We start from the raw sequence: 17,924 nt of genomic DNA, 5'->3' as shown, positions 1-17,924 counted from the left end.
GGCGGCGCAGTGCTGGGTGGTGTGCGGGCGGTGGCGCGGCCGCTTGGCGGCGGGGCGACGCGGTGGCTAGCGGCGGGCCTTCCCGGCCCAGATCCAGGCCCTTTTGGGCTCGATCTGGGTCTGGGCGGGCCTGGCCTGGTCTGCTTGCGGCGTCTCCGGCGGGTCGGGGGCGTGACTCGTGCGGGGGGTGGTGGCGACGGCGGCTCGCGTTCTGCAGCGCGGCGACGGGGGCTTCGCGAGCCCGTTTCGGGCTCGGCTGGGCCAGGGGTGGCCCGGTTTGCCCCTGTGTTGCGTCCGGCCGGATCCCGCCGGGGGCGGTGGAGGATGTCCCCTCCCGCGAGGCTGCTGATGTTGCCGCTCCTGGTTCCCGGTTGCGTCGTCTTGTTTCCGTCGGTCCCGTTTCGTTTGCCATGGTGAGACGGCGATGGAGACTGCTCGACCGTGGTGGCGCAAGTTGGTGGGCGGTGTGTTTGGTGGCGCGGGATGGATCGTCTGGGGTCGTGGTTGGTTGGTGGGCGGGAGAAATCCTTGTCGGCGGGGCCGGCACCGACGCGGTGACGCTCGTGGGCGCCGCCGTGCCTTCCTGAAGGGCGTCGGGCATACCCCTTCCACCTCACCCCTCGCGTACCGGGGGAAACCCTAGGACATGTCCGGGCAACAGCGTCGTCATCGTCGCAATCCTTCTTGAGGGTGTTGTTTGGTATGCGGCGGTCCGGAATGCTAGGAGCGTGGTGGTATTTTCCGGTGGGCGCGGCGGTTGCGGGTCCTCATCGTTTTCGTTGATCCGCCGGTGTTGGCATTATTTTCTCTTCAGTTTCTTTTTTTGTTTCTTTTGGGCTTGCTTGTGCTGTGGCCCCAGCATTTGTATCGTGTGGTCGTTGCTTTATAATATAAAGCGGGGGGCAACCCTTTTTCGGTAAAAGAAAGAAGAAGCAGACTGGTATATCTGAAGCCCGTCAGCCTTGTGATCACTCAGAAATTGTTGCGATGAGTACATCATTCACATTCATACCGTGTATGAGATGGTTAGTATTTCGGCCAGTCAGTATTGGTGTAGTACAAAATATTCTGACTTTAACCGGCAGAACCATGCCAACTACTTACACATCTCCTTGTCAGGAACAACCAGTCTGCATCATCTTGTGAAGAAATCGACACTTGTCATGGTGTTAACTGAAGAAATCGACAGTTAGCGGTTGGTGCCAAACTGGGCTCATCGTCGAGAGCCCTGGAGCTCATCTTCCTGTACTTGGGGTAAATCCTAGCCGCCATGTCCTGGGCTGTCCTTAATTCGCCATATTTCTCTCGTGATCATCCTATGAATTCACCTACTTGGTCTCTGCAGATGTAACATGGAACGTAGGGTACCTGCCTGTTGGTGAAATAAAGGACAGCTTGTTCTTCTCAGCAGAAACATGCAGCTCATATGGCTTGCTTCATGTCCAGGCCTTCAGTTGCATTCCAGAAATCGTGTTCGTGCGCCTGCTTACTAGAGCACGCACTGTTGATCATCACCGGAGACAGAGAGGAGCGGAGCCCATTTACTGCACTTGGCGCAATCCAGCAGCAGCTCAAGATCTCTTCAAATGATGAGTTGCTTCTTGGCCATCAGCTGCAGGAAGCAGGATCTTGTGCCCCAGACTTGGTAGCAGTATCTATCGATCACTTCTTGTAAGATGACCAAGGTGGTAGGATTTGAACCTTCTGCGGTTACCATGGTTACCACGAAATACCGTTCGAAATTTCCAAAAAAAAAAATCATGTACTGCTATGTTACTATCAGTACCAGGTTCTAATTTCTGTTGGTTTATTGTTCAGGTGTTCTTATGTTTGCTTGGTGGGCTTTCAAACCACTTGTGTTTACATTTCGTCCAAAACTCATGAAGACCGAAGGTGTGGCTGGAAAATCTTCAGTTTTAGGGATCAAAGGATCATCTGGCATAATTATGAAGAACAATGAATTGTCAGTGTTTTGCTGCTGATCATGTTTGCAGTTTTGCCATCCAGGTATATTTGCAACTGGTAGGTTTGCAGTTTTTCAGTTCAGTCTACGTTCTACTGATACCAGGTATTCTTGCATCTGTCCTAACTGTTGTTGTTTAACGAAATTTAATGGCTATAGGATCTTCAGAAGAATAGCCGACATACCATAACAGTGCACATGTGGAGCCAATTCATATCATAAGGTAATGCATTGCAGGTCATGTACAATTTTGAAATGGTAAAATTCCATTAAGGCACTAAGGTGCATGACCACAACCTATTTATAATTAACACGAGTTTATTATGTTGTTCCATCTCGGTATAACATTAATATATAAATTACTTTAATTAACAGTGAATCAGGATACTGATTAATGCTGGGAATTTACTTGGTGCCCCCAACTGTAAATGCGGAACTTGCCTAACCAGTGATGGAACTGTAAATGCCTTGCCCTCACATATTTCAGTCAGACATCATGTACTGTTGTTAGCTAATTTCAGTTATGATGTTGCTTATTTTGTAGATGAATCTGCTTGGAAGCAACAGATTGAGTTGGGGGAAAGGTGTGGTTCACTGAGGCACACAAGAATGGCGCTGTTCGGTGGATGCAGTTTGAACTGTTACTCGTGATGCCCCTCCTTCGGTTCTTCCTTGGATGCAGTCTACTTAAGATAGTCCCATCTCAGATGGATTTTGGTACACCTTCATACTGTGCATGCTATACGATGGTTAGTGTTGTGCTCATTCAGTTGAGTGTGTGTCAATATATTTTTACCCTGCCGACGGAACCAAGAACCATGCCAGGTACTTACACGTTTCCTTTGCTGCTGCTTTGGCAGCAGATATAACATGGAATTGAAGGTACCTGCCGCCTGTCAGCCTTTTGATGGCACTCACAACTTGTCTATTCACATTCATACCGTGTGTGTGATGGTTAGTATTTCGGTCATTCAGTATTAGTGTAGTACAAAATATTCGGACCCTGACCGGCAGAACACATCTCCTTTTCAGGTCAGGAACCAGGCTGCATCTTCTGAAGAAATCAACACTTCTCATGTTGTTAACTGAAGAAATTGACAGCCAGCGATTGGCGCCAAATTGGGTGGGCTCATCGTCGACTGTCCGGTCTCTATCTAATAGCAACTTACCGCCTTGCCCCTAGTTACGACACACACCACCCTGAAGAGTGCATCCAACGGCTCTGAAGACTGGAGCTGTCACCATTTGAATTATTATTGCCTTTATTGCCTCCTTGTTCATCTGCTTTACGTTAGCGTTAAAGTTGAGATTGCCTTTCACTGGTTGTAAAGGGTATAAAACCCCTGATCTATCTGTGAGCCCTGTACTAGGGGTAAACCCTAGCCGCCATGTCCTGAAGAGCGTAAACGGTATCCTTAATTTGCTAGTATATATTTCTCTCGCAGTCATCCTCTGAATTGACCTAGCTAGCTACTTGGTGTGATCTGAGAGTGATTTGGTTTTCTCAACTAGTTGGGTCTTGTCACTCCTTTGCTGCTGCTACTTGGTTACCTAACCTGCGTGTTGGTGAAATAAATGGGCAGCTTGTGTTCTTCTCAGCAGAAGAAGGAATGCTGCTCATCTCATCTGGCTTGCTTCAAGTCCAGGCCTTAAGTTGTACAGTATTCCAGAAATCCTCTTCTGCGCCGCTGTTGATCATCACTGAATCCAAGGCAGTGAAGTCCCAAGATATCATCACCGGAGACAGAGAGGAGAGGAGCACCATTTACTGCACGTCGTGCCATTGAGCAGCTCAATAAGATGCTCATTTTCTTCGCCATGAACTGCACATGATCTTGTGCTCCAGACTGGGTAGCAGCATGCAGTATCCGTCGATCACTCTTGGGGAAACGATCAAGGTGGCAGGGCTCAGACCTTGATTCACTGGGCTATGGAATGTGTTGGGAAGCAGAACCATTCAATTTCCAGTCCAATTTCGCCATCAGCCCTCCATGCAACTGTTAACCCTATGTAACTATGTTGTTGCGGAAACTGAACTTTCTCTTTTTTGAAGTGTACATTCAGAAAAAGGAGAAGATGTTATGTATGCTATCATTGTGATCATCTGATAAAACAAACATTCCATCACATCCATATTTATGCCTCGAGTCACGAAATATTTGACCAATCACTCAGCATCAGCAATGTGTTGTGGACTGTGCAGTACTGCTCACTGTCATACAGTACAGCTGATAACATTCAGGTAGAGATGTGACATCACTGCTGGTGTGCTTCTCTGCTGCTCATTCATGTTGGTCTGTTTTCTATGGTGTCAGTGTGCGCACCATGTGTGGAAAACTGGAAAATAAAGAAAAATAAAAATGGATTTGGGGGTTGTTCTCTTTGATTTTCCCAAACATTTTTGCTCGATCACAAAAAAAAGAACTTAATTAGTTTTCATCGATGCAAAGGTTGCCTGGAGATTTCTTTCTTTCTTTCTTTCTTTGCATGCGGACCCAGAGTTTGGAATTTAGCCTGATGATGAAATATGAGTTGCTGCAGTAGACTTAGGCTGATGATGAAATATGAGTTGCTGCATCATCTCAGGAATGAATGAATGAATTGTACAGTAGTAGCTAGTATTGTGCACGGCTAGAGATGGGAGTGCTAGCCATGATGATGTGCAAGCGAAGAAACCTGTCTTTCCAACAAGTCCGGTTCAGAAAAAGATTTGATGTCAACTTCAGAGCGGCGACTGCGACTGCGGGCCGGTGGCCGTGATCCGCGACCATCATGGGACTGGTTGTGGTGTATGCAGATGTGGAGGAGAGGAGGCTACTCTATCTTGGGTCTGAATTTGTGCCTTGGGTCTGAATTTGGTGGTTAAGTCCTCTGAAGACTAGTCTGTCTTTGATCAAGAAGATGATTGATGTCCACCACATAGTGGCAGTTTATTTTCCCCTTTCATTTTTCCATTTCTAACTATTCATGTCTCTTTCTTTGCAAGGGCGTTACAAATTCAAATCCACATCTCACCCAGGCCCGCAGAAGAAAAATATACACCCCAACCACATCCTTTGGATTTTCATTTCATTCTTCCTCTATGTTGTCTGCGAAATCTCTTTTTTGGGGGGGATGGCACCCTTCTCACCCAGGAAGCTTCTAGAAGCTTTTCATTGTTTTTTCTTTTCATTGTTTTTTATATGTTTTTGTTTTCATATTTCCTCTCCTCTTTTTATTTTATTTTCTAGAAGCATTTTAAAATTTCATCAATAATTATCAAATTCTTATTCTTTTCAAATCCAAAAATAATAAAATTATAGACATTTTTTTAAAATAGTGAACTTTTTCATAATTCATTAATATTTTTTAAATTGTGAATATTAACCCATGAGCCTTTTTTAAAATTCACAAACATCTTTTCAAAATTTGTTTATGTTTTCTAATTTTGTGAAAAAAATTCAAATCTACCAAAAACAAGAGAACTGGTTTTTTTTAGCCAGTGGTTTCTGTCTTTTTTGAAGCTAGCGCAATGGGAAAAACTGCAGCCATGATGCATGCAAGCTAGCGACGTGAGAGGAGGAGGAGACTAGCGCTATTAGGCCGCGGCCCATCAAGCTAGTGACACGCAAGCGCTACAGGCGCTAAACAGACACTCCCGAGTTCCCTATTTTTTGAGGGTTATTGTGTCGAATTGTTCGGCAAATACACAGGGGCGGCGTCAGGTGCCCGGCCCTATAGGAGGAGAGGAGGAGTGATTTTCTTTCGAATCGATATTTTTTTCCATGGGTTTCATAGCGGTTTGTCTGGTTGGATGTTTTTATTTCTGGTTTTTTTTTCACAGGTTTTCTTCCAGTTTTTTCTTTTTTCTTTTTCCTTTTTTTCTCTTTCTTATTTCTAGAGTTTCAACTCTTTTTAGAAATGCTTAATTTTTTCTCAAAAATGTTCATGTTTTTAAAAAATCAGAATTTTAAAAATTATTCATAGAAGTTATAATCCCTTTGATTCATACCATAATGCTTGTTGCTACTTTAGTACGACAAGTAATATGGATCAGAGGGGGTATTTTTTCTTGATTTATTAAAAAAGATTGCATAATTTTTAAACATGTAAGCACATACTTGTCTTTTAAAAATATTCAAGTGTTATGTATCAAAAATTCCACATACTTCTCCTAAGTAATTTTCATGCAATTAAATAAGTGTTCACATTTTTTAAAACACGGTTTTAGGCTAAAAACAGAAAGGCCTACTAGAAGCAAAGTAAACCGTTCGGTACATAAACAACCGAGATGCCTCACTTCCTTGACGGTCCTGTAACATAATGGCCAATTGGCGCCAAATTACCAGGCTGGCTCATCTTTGACCGTCTGATCATTAATCTAACGGCAACTTACCGCTTTGCCAGAAGTTATGACACACCCCCACCCGAGACCGTGCATGCATCCAACAGCTACTTGAATTACTTTCTACTGTTTCCGTGTTCACCTTCTTTACTTCAGCGTTGATTAAAGTTTCATATCGCTCTTTGTAATGGGTATAAAACACGGGATCAATGTCAGACTTGGTAGCAGCAGTATCTGTCGATCGGCTATGGGAAGATGACCAAGGTGGTAGTGGTGTATGGAATGGTTGCAGAAGCAGAGCCATCCCATTCCCATTCCAATCCAATTTTGCCATCAGGCCTTCATCGTGCAGTTGTCGAACCTGTGTGTGAAGCTTCCCTTTTGAAGCTCGAACCAGCCGGCGCACCTTTCCTTGTGGTTACAGTTACACTGAACGTGCTCTGTTATTTACTCTGATTGTCAGCTCTAACTAGCTAACATCAAGTTAACTAGCTAACATCAAGTTAACTATAAAAATTTGCACATAACATAGGTAGTGTGTGTGTGTGTGTGTGTGTGTGTGTGTCATGGTCATTGTCAACCCTTCCCCTCCTGAACGGTGGGTAGGGCAAACTTTTTGTTATGTTAAGTAATGGAAAGGGGAATATGCCGGTTAAGAAAAAAACATGGCACCATATCATGTGCTTCATTCTATCCAAAATAAATGTCATGGTTTTCAAAATAGCGTCTTTTGGCGTATAGACCAGTTTTGTTGCAATTTTTTTGTTGATAGCTTAGCAAGCTGACCAGTTTTGTTAAGTGGATACCAGTTTTGTTAAGCTATCAAGCGAATAAAGCTGGGCCTTGTGGGAGCCAATTCAAGTACAGTACTATAATATGATCAAACGTACTCGAGTCCAGGCGTTCACATGTCATGATGTCCTTGTGCCGGCCAGCGCCTTGAAGACTGCAGACCCGCAGCCTAGCTTTGTCTTTACTCTTGGATTTGTTTCACGGGATGGGATGGGATGGGATTAGTTTGGTTCATCAGAACCGATGGGAGCAATGTATAGTTGGAAATACACATATTTGGCCCCTCAGCCCTGAGCTTCATCACTAGATTCAGGAGCACCATAACTGAGGCTCCTTCAATTCACTACAAGTATGTTGGCACAGACCTTCGCCCGAGGAGCCCATGCGCTTGCTTCAGACTCCATCTTTTACCGAGCTTCTATATCAGTTCAACTTGGCTGAACAGCAGCTAGCTAACCTAACACGCCAAGGCGCTGGCTTAAATTCAATTGAAATTTGACAAGACAAAAAATTCAGTGTCATTGTTGCTGCTGGGAACTGTTAAACACAAGTTGTAGCGTGGCAGGAGGGTTACATTACTTGCGCATATGTGTTAGGTAGTTAGGAAGGAGGTTTATCTTAACTAGAATCCTTATCTCTACCTCTTTCTTTCTTCCCAAGATTGTAATCTAAACTGCTGTATGCGCTATCCAGGGAGGTGCGCCCCTGGCCTATATAACACAGAACAGCGCTCCCACGATGGGTAAGACGCTTTCGCCTATTCGCACATGGTATACAGAGCCTCCTCTTTCAAACCCTAGCTGCTCCATAGTCCCAAGCCATGTCTTCCTCCAGCGCCGCCCCAAGCAATCTCGGTCAGGTCACGGAGAAGCTCTCCCAGACGAACTACGTCCTGTGGCGAACTCAGGTTACGCCGCAGCTAAGGGGAGTTGGGCTCTTCGGCTACGTCGACGGAACGATGCCGGAACCCACCCGCCTCCTCGTCACCAAGGACAAGGACGGCAAGGAGTCGTCGACGCCCAATCCTCTCCATCCCATCTGGGTGAGGGAAGATCAACAAGTGCTCGGCTACCTCCTCAACAACCTCTCCAAGGAAGTGCTGATCGCGGTGACCACGGTCACCACCGCGCACGCCCTCTGGGTGGCGCTTGCAGGCATGTTTTCCTCTCAATCTTTGAGCCGTGTAAACAATATTCGCACTGCCTTGATCAATGCACAGAAGGGCACCCAATCGGTTGCTGCACCCAATCTTTGAGCCATGTAAACAATATGCGTGGCCTTGCGGATGAACTCGCCGCGGCTGGCAAGCCCATCCAGGACGATGAGCTCATCTCCTACCTGCTGCATGGGCTGGACATGGACTACCAGCCTCTCGTCTCCGCCCTTGACGCCCGTGTCACGCCGGTCTCCATCGACGAGTTGTACTCCATGCTGAGCAACTTCGATCAGCGTGTGGCATAGTTTCAGAACACCGGCGGTGGCTTCAAGTCTTCGGCCAATGCCGCCACTCGCGGGCGCGGCGGGTACTCCTCGCGCTCTCGCGGTCCTCCCCGACACAAGGGCAAGCAAGGTGGTGGCAGCTCCAGCAACTCCTCTCGCGGCGGACGTCCCAACTTCGCCAACAACAGGGGCCGTCACGGCGGGGGTGGCAGCGGTGGCGGCTCGGGCAGATCACGTCCTGATGCAGTACGCTGCCAGATTTGCGGCAAGCCGGGCCACACGGCCAAGGACTGTTGGTATCGTTTTGATGAAGACGATGCCTCCTCTGATGAAGATGACAAGGTAGCTGCCGCCGCCGACGGGTCATATGGTGTTGATACTAATTGGTATCTTGACAGTGGTGCTACCAACCACCTCACGGGAGAACTTGAGAAGGTGACTCTTCGTGAGAAATATCATGGCAAAGACCAAATTCACACGGCAAGTGGTGCAGGTATGAGGATAAATCACATAGGTCATTCGGTTATACATACCCCTTCTCGCAAGATTCATCTTAGAAATTTTTTGCATGTCCCTAGTGCCAACAAAAATCTTCTCTCCGTTCATCGCATTACCATTGATAATCATGTATTCATTGAATTCCATCCTTTCTTATTTTTGATCAAGGATCAGGCCACGACGAAAGTTCTCTATCGAGGTAGATGTGTTCGAGGGCTTTACCCGTTGATTCCGGAGTTTAGAAGATCAAATAAACAAGCTTGCGGTGCTATCAAGCTTTCGTCCACACGATGGCACGATCGTTTAGGACATGCATCTTTTTCTTTAGTTGAACGTTTGCTTAGGAAAAATAAGCTCCCGTTTGTTGGTGAGCGGAAACTTGAAACTATTTGTGATTCTTGCCAAAGAGCAAAATGTCATCAATTACCTTACCCTATATCTACTAGTGTTTCCACTCAACCGTTGCAATTAATATTCTCTGATGTTTGGGGTCCTGCTCCCACCTCGGTTGGTCGACACACATACTATGTTAGCTTTATTGATGACTATAGCAAATTTTCTTGGATTTACCTTCTCAAGAAAAGATCCGATGTTTTTCAAGTGTTCAAAAATTTTCAAGCACTTGTAGAACGCAAGTTTGACAGCAAAATTATTGCTGTCCAATCCGACTGGGGGGGGGGGAGTATGAGAAGCTCAACTCCTTCTTTCAAACCCTCGGCATATCCCATCATGTGTCATGCCCTCACGCTCACCAAAAAAATGGATCGGCCGAATGCAAACATAGGCACATAGTTGAGGTTGGTCTAGCTCTTCTTGCCGGCGCTTCTATGCCCCTTAAATTTTGGGACGAAGCTTTTCTCACGGCCGTTCACATCATCAACATGCTTCCTAGTCGAGTTATCAACAATGACACACCCACCGAGCGACTTCTTCATGTCAAACCCGACTACACATCACTTCGTGTCTTTGGGTGTGCCTATTGGCCTAATCTTCGACCCTACAATTCTCGCAAGCTCATGTTTCGCTTAAAACAGTGTGTTTTTCTCGGATATAGCTCTCAACACAAGGGGGTCAAATGTCTAAATGTCTCTACTAGTCGAGTTTACATATCCCGTGATGTTGTATTCGATGAAACCAAGTTTCCCTTCGCTGATTTAAACCCAAACGCCGGTGATTTACTTCGGAAAGAAATTCTTCTTTTGCCTCCAAATCTAACCGGCTTTGCCAATGGGGAGTATAATTCTGATGATACTACTGTGACTAACCCTCTCACCACGTTGCATGAGTTGTGTGATACATGAAGCTACGTTGAAGAAAACGGAGTCGAAAATAATGAAGAAAATCGCCCAACAGGGCCATATTTCATGTGCCAGGACTTGGGGAGCAAATCTCCCTCGGGATCGGAGCCTACAGGCACGACAGACCTGCTAGCAGGATCCGCTCCGGGATCGCTGCCCGCAGCTCGGTCAGGGGGATCTCCCTCAGATTCCGCGCCCGAGCCCTCCTCTTCTCCCCCTGCGTCCGACCGCGTGCCAGCAGGTGGCCTCGCCTGCGCCACGCGGCAGCCAGCGGCTGGAGGTGCCGGCCCGCACTCGCCAGGGCCCACAGGCGGTCGCTTTCCGCCTCAGCCCGTCTGCTACAAGCGGCGGGATCTGCGTCGGCCAACTGGCTCGAGCCCAACGGGCCCCACACCTGGCGCACGCGGGGGACCAGCGCCATCATTGCTGCGGCACGAGCCCTGTCCGGCGGGATCCTCTGTGGCGCGTGTGTCTTCGCCCCCTGACGCTGCCTTGCCTCCGCGCACAGAGGATCCGGCCTCTGTTTCTGGTGCGGCTGCTGTGGATCCCACAGAATCCGCTCTGGGATCAGCATCTGCAGCACCCACAGGATCTTCTGTGCTGGAGCCAACTACGTCACGACGCACTTGTCTCCAACAGGGGGTAATACATCCAGTAAATTACAAACGCACGACAAAATTTGGTATGATCTCCTCCACAGGTGAACCAGGTGAACCAGGTGAACCATATTCACTTGAGGAAGCTCTTGGTGATGAAAATTGGAAACAAGCAATGAAAGAAGAATACATGGCCTTAAAGTGGAACAACACATGGCACTTGGTTCCTCCACGGAAAGGTAAAAACCTTATTGACTGCAAGTGGGTTTTTAGGATTAAGAGAAAATGTGATGGCACTATTGATCGTTACAAAGCAAGACTTGTAGCAAAAGGTTTTAAACAACGATATGGCATAGACTATGAGGATACCTTTAGTCCAGTTGTAAAAGCTGCCACTATCCGTCTTGTGTTATCCATTGTTGTTTCCAGGGGATGGAGCCCTAGACAGCTAGATGTTCAGAATGCGTTTTTGCATGGTGTTCTGGAAGAGGAAGTGTACATGAAACAACCTCCTGGGTTTGAAAACAAGAATGCACCTTCTCATGTATGTAAACTTGACAAAGCCTTATATGGATTGAAGCAGGCTCCTCGAGCATGGTACTCACGGTTGAGTCACAAAATGCAAGCACTTGGTTTCATACCTTCAAAGTCTGATACCTCTTTGTTCATTTACAACAAGTGCAACACTCATATATTTGTTCTCATCTATGTTGATGATATTATTGTCACAAGTTCATCTAATGAGGCTATCACATGCTTGTTGAAGGATCTAAGTGCAGAATTTGCTCTCAAGGACCTTGGAGACTTACATTATTTCCTAGGGATAGAAGTGAAGAAACATGATAATGGTCTTCATCTCTCTCAGGAAAAGTATGCAACAGATCTGGTAAAAAAGGCTGGTTTGCAAGGGTGTAAACCCTCACCTACTCCACTATCAAGCTCAGAAAAATTATCCCTTACAGAAGGGCAGCCTTTGGGCCAAGATGACAGCACAAGATACAGGAGTCTGGTAGGTGCGCTTCAATATTTGACACTTACACGGCCTGATATCTCCTTTGCTGTTAATAAGGTCTGTCAGTTTCTTCATGCACCCACCACAGTTCACTGGACTGCTGCAAAGCGTATAGTTCGATATGTTAAGAATACTCTCAATATTGGGTTGAATTTCAGTAAGTCATCATCTACACTTTTGAGTGCTTTCTCAGATTCTGATTGGGCAGGCTGCCTGGATGACAGGCGGTCCACTGGTGGCTTTGCAGTATTTTTTGGTCCCAATTTAATTTCATGGAGTGCAAGAAAGCAGGCAACTGTTCTAGATCCAGTACTGAGGCAGAATACAAAGCATTGGCAAATGCAACAGCTGAGATCATATGGGTGCAATCACTTCTGAAGGAACTTGGTGTAAGAAGTACTCAAGTTCCATGTTTATGGTGTGATAATCTGGGTGCCACATACCTATCTGCCAATCCAGTTTTTCATGCCAGAACTAAACATATTGAGATAGATTTTCACTTTGTCAGAGAACGAGTGGCTTAGAAGAAACTTGACATACGTTTTGTGCATTCCAAGGACCAGATAGCAGATGGATTCACAAAGCCTCTTCCCACACGAAGCTTTAAAGACTTCAAGCATAATCTCAACTTGATGAAGTTGTGATTAAGGGAGGGTGTTAAACACAAGTTGTAGCGTGGCAGGAGGATTACATTACTTGCGCATATATGTGTTAGGTAGTTAGGAAGGAGGTTTATCTTAACTAGAATCCTTATCTCATCCTCTTTCTTTCTTCCCAAGATTGTAATCTAAACTGCTGTATGCGCTATCCAGGGAGGTGCGCCCCTGGCCTATATAACACGCAACAGCGCTCCCATGATGGGTAAGACGCTTTCACCTATTCGCACAGGAACAACTTTCTCTTATTTATATATATGGACCAACCAATATGTAGAGGTGGCTGCAAAAGATAGCAAGACTGGATGTATCAGACAAACCTAGTCTTGGTTCCCATGTCTTAATTTATCTTTTGTTATTTTACTTTATTGTCCATTATAGATGATGCCAACTTGGTTACAGTGAAACCAACCATATGATAAACAAATGATGTGATTATGTGATGGTATCGATCAACAAATCAAATGAAGGTCAGCAGCAAATCCTCTTGTTGGTATTGATAAAAAAAATATTTAGGGATGATGAGGGAATGAAATGTATGATTTACATACCCTTCACCCCTGGAGTTTAGGCCCATTGACCAGGACAGCTTGGAGAACCCACCTACCGTAGAGACAAACATATATAGACGACTAATATTTTTGAAGACTTGAGTGGCGCTCCAGACTTGAATAGCCCATTGAGTGTCAACCAAAACAGGCTTGGATATGTCATGTGGGGCGCTGCGTACAGGCGCGGGTCGCGCGCCCAGGAGCAGCAGCCGGCGGCCACAGCTGACGAGGCATGATCGGGGAAAGGAGTCCTGATCCTACGAGTCCAGGAGTAGTTAGTTTCCTAGTTTGTTCTGATCCTACGTTGGTTCCTAGAGTCCTGGAGTTAGTTTCCTAGTTTGTTAGAAGCCCATAAGGCCTTTATATATCCTGTAATCTGCACCCTTTGACGCAAGCAAGAAATCATTATCTCCTACCTCTTCTTCTACTCCTAATCTCTTCTCCTGCACCATTGAGCAGTTAGGCAAAAACCCTAGCGCTCCTATCAACCGAGACTACGAACTACGTAGTCGAGGTCCTGCTATCTTGGGCACCGAGGTCCTTGACAACTTGGTATCGGGTTCCAGGCGATCCTCTTCCTCGTCCGCGCTCCATCCGCAGCCCGCCTCCACCCCTGCGTCCGCGCCAAGCACACCTCCATCGCCACCATCCGCCGCCGCCTCGGTCACTTCCGGCATGGCAGAACCAACCACCGCTGATCTGGCCAAGATGATCGAGGCCTTGACTGCAACGGTGGTGTCCCTGCAGACGTCCGTCGCCGCACTCCAGAAGGACAACCGCAAGTTTGTCAAGGAGTTTGGAGTGGTTGCCGCGCCACTGACGGCTCCTCGCTTCGACTTCATCGATCGCCTCCGGCAAGCTACGTCAACCGAACCGGCGCTCGTCGCGCTGCGTGAGGATATCACGGCGGGTACGCGGCAGCAGCCATGGTCGCTCTCCGACGGCCTCGTCACTTTCAACGGCCGCCTCTACATTCCGCCGTCGTCCCCGCTACTCCAGGAGCTCCTCACCGCAGTGCACGACGACGGGCACGAAGGCGTCCTGCGCACCCTGCATCGTCTCCGCCGCGACTTCCACACACCTAACCTTCGCAAGACGGTGCAAGAGTACATCCGCGCCTGCGGTACTTGCCAGAGGTACAAGTCCGAGCACTTGCACCCCGCCGGTCTGCTGCTGCCGCTGCCGGTGCCCACGGGCGTGTGGACTGACGTCGGCATCGACTTCGTGGAAGCGCTCCCTCGCGTGGGTGGGAAGTCCGTCATCCTCATCGTGGTGGATCGCTTCAGCAAGTACTGCCACTTCGTCGCGTTGGCCCACCCGTACACGGCAGAGTCGGTGGCACAGGTGTTCTTCGCCGAGATCGTGCGCCTCCATGGCGTTCCGCAGTCCATGGTTTCGGACCGCGACCCCGTCTTCACCTCGGCGTTTTGGCGGGAGCTCATGCGCCTCACCGGGACGAAGCTGCACATGACGTCGGCGTTTCATCCTCAGTCGGATGGCCAAACGGAGGCTGCTAACAAGATCATTGTAATGTACCTGCGTTGCCTCACAGGGGATCATCCGCGACAGTGGCTACGGTGGCTTCCCTGGGCCGAGTACATCTACAACACCGCTTACCAGACAGCGACCCAAGAAACTCCGTTCAAGCTCGTGTATGGCCGCGACCCTCCCACTATTCGCTCTTACGAGCCAGGCGACACAAGGGTGGCGGCCGTGGCAAAAAGCATGGCGGAGCGAGACGAGCTACTCGCTGATGTCCGCTATCGACTACAGCAGGCGCAGGCGGTCTACAAGTCCTACTACGACAGACGCCAGGCATGTAGTGGGCGACTGGGTGTGGCTTCGTCTTCGCCAGCGCGCCGCATCTTCTCTCAACTTGCCAATCAGGGGCAAGCTCAAGCCACGCTTCTACAGGCCATACCGCATTTCCTAGGTCGTCAACGACGTCGCCTACCGCCTTGAGCTACCGGTGCGCTCGTGCCTCCATGATGTGTTCCACGTGGGCCTCCTCAAGAAGTTCTTCGGCACGCCTCCAACTGCACCGCCGGGTTTGCCTCCAATTCACAACGGTGCTGCTGTCCCGGAACCAGAACGCGTGACTCGTTCACGCCTCGCACGCGGCGTTCGCCAGCTCCTTGTCCACTGGAAGGGCGAAGCTGCGTCACTGGCAACGTGGGAGGATCTTGACAGTTTCGTCGAGCGCTACCCCGCTTTTCAGCTCGAGGACGAGCTGCTCGTCGAGGGGGGGGGGAGAGATGTCATGTGGGGCGCTGCGTACAGGTGCGGGTCGCGCGCCCAGGAGCAGCAGCCAGCGGCCACAGCTGGCGAGGCATGATCGGGGCAAGGAGTCCTGATCCTACGAGTCCAGGAGTAGTTAGTTTCCTAGTTTGTTCTGATCCTACGTTGGTTCCTAGAGTCCAGGAGTTAGTTTCCTAGTTTGTTAGAAGCCCATAAGGCCTTTATATATCCTGTAATCTGCACCCTTTGACGCAAGCAAGAAATCATTATCTCCTACCTCTTCTTCTACTCCTAATCTCTTCTCCTGCACCATTGAGCAGTTAGGCAAAAACCCTAGCGCTCCTATCAACCGAGACTACGAACTACGTAGTCGAGGTCCTGCTGTCTTTGGCACCGAGGTCCTTGACAGGATAACCCAATAGGTGACACATATCTAGAGTAGTGCCAGTTCATCGGAAAAGCCATGGATCCCAAGAACACCACCACCACCACCACGTTAGTCCAGCGCTTGGGCAGCAGTGAAGTTCGGCTGCTCCGCGTAGAACTTCTGGTCCTCTTCAGCACCTTGGCGTGGATCCTCCTCGAGCGGTTCGGCTCATTGCGCCGGCGGTACAGTCACGGCTTCTTCCGCCTCCTCATATGGACGGTGTACACACTATCCACTGTGCTGGCGCCCTACACCGTCGGTCTGCTGCAGGCTGGTCCATTCCGCGACCAGACGTTCGTCCTCTGGGGCACCATCCTCCTCCTCATCCAAGTACACTCTGACTCCCTCTCAGTCTACAGTATTCAGGATATTGAACAGAGGAAAAAGATGCTAGCGCAGCAAGTGTTGCAGATCTTTCTGGTGCTATGGCTGATCATCAATGGTAGCGGTGGCAACAAGAGTTACAGCGCTACCATATGGATTGTCTATATTCTCAGCATCATCCAGGCATTTAGAAAGTTTGGGCATTTAAGTAAGGCGAGCAAAAAGGGAGGTTTGGTGGAGCATTCTAAAGTGATTGCTGATCACATGGTGAATGAGCATCAGCTAGTAGATCAGGGCATCATTAATCCAAGCACGATGGAGGGGTACAGCTACATATTTCACGGGGAAATGAAACTGTCTTCCCTGCTTCCAGCCGCACCCGAGTACAGAGTTGAATTAAAAGAGGTGACCAGTGTCAAGTACATCACCATTGATTCTGTTTGGCGATGGATTGAGTCTCGCGGCTTCGAGCACAAGGAAACCGAAGAAGGTTACAAGGATATTGCGCTCTCCTTCACATTATTCAAACTACTGAAAAGGAGATTCTGTGGCTATCGGCTCGGTGAAGCTGGCCTTGAGAAGACACTGCATCTCGTTCTTCACGGACTCCTATCCGAGAATGAAGGGAGCTATGTTCGCACTTTTCAAGTTATCGAGGAGGAGTTGTCATTCCTGTATGATTTCTTCTATACAAGGATGGAATCAGTCGCACACACTTTCTTCTTGTCAGTAACTGCTATATCAACAATTATTGTTTGGAACAGCATTTCTGGAGCATTTAGCAGGCACTACCATCATACCAACTTGGAACAGAGATTCATTGGAGCTGATATTATTCGTGTGATTACCATTCTTCTGCTTGCCATTTTAGTTCTGATATACCTTATGAAGATAGTTACTAGGCCTCGTAGGTTTTTAATAGTGTCGGAACTCTGCCGAGAGGTTACGAATGATATTTCCACTAATCCACAAACAAAAACTGGAACATGGAGTCCCACAACAGGAGAGACTTGGGAAAGAAAGCTCGGGCAGTACTCTCTGTTACTCAACTTCGACTATGATCCGTGGAATGCATTGTCTTTTCTGTCACTAGGCTTGATCGAGGCTACAAGAAAAGGACAGAACACTACCGGAACAGGGCTCTACGCCGACAGCCAAATATATGCCGACGGCTGCCGTCGGCCTAGTCCGAGCTATGCCGACAGCTAACTCCTGGCCGTCGGCGTACAATGGCCGTCGGGCTATCCGCGTCTACGCCGACAGCAGCCGTCGGCATATATAGGCCATCGGCTTATTCCAGACTACGCCTACAGCTGCCGTCGGCATATATAGGCCGTCGGCATAGATGCGGGCCCGCTGACAACTGTCATCAAGGCCGGCTAACGACGTCAAATCTATGCCGACGACCGTGACGGTGGCCGTTGGCATAGATACAGGTGACATGTCATCGATCCAGAGCGCACCGACCAGGAGCTATGCCGACGGCAGCCGTCGGCATAGCCGACACATCATCGATCCGCGACGCTGTCCATCTGCCCTGGCCGCACCTATGCCGACGGCTTTGCCGTCGGCATAGTTTTTTTTTTCTTTTTTTTCTTTTTTTCCATATATTATTATTATTATTATTAAGCATACAATATGTGTTAATAAGCATACCTATAGATTGTGTTAATAAGCATATAGTATGTGTTAATAATCATACATATAGTTTTTTTCTTTTTCTTCACTGTTTTCTTTATTATTTTTATTTAACTAACTTACATACAGTATGTGTTAATAAGCATACATACATTATTTTTCGGTTC

This window comes from Triticum aestivum, chromosome 2B (genome assembly GCF_018294505.1).
Source record: "Triticum aestivum cultivar Chinese Spring chromosome 2B, IWGSC CS RefSeq v2.1, whole genome shotgun sequence".
Taxonomy (NCBI): domain Eukaryota; kingdom Viridiplantae; phylum Streptophyta; class Magnoliopsida; order Poales; family Poaceae; genus Triticum; species Triticum aestivum.
The sequence above is the reverse complement of the archived record's forward strand: the minus strand, read 5'-3'. Positions refer to the sequence as shown.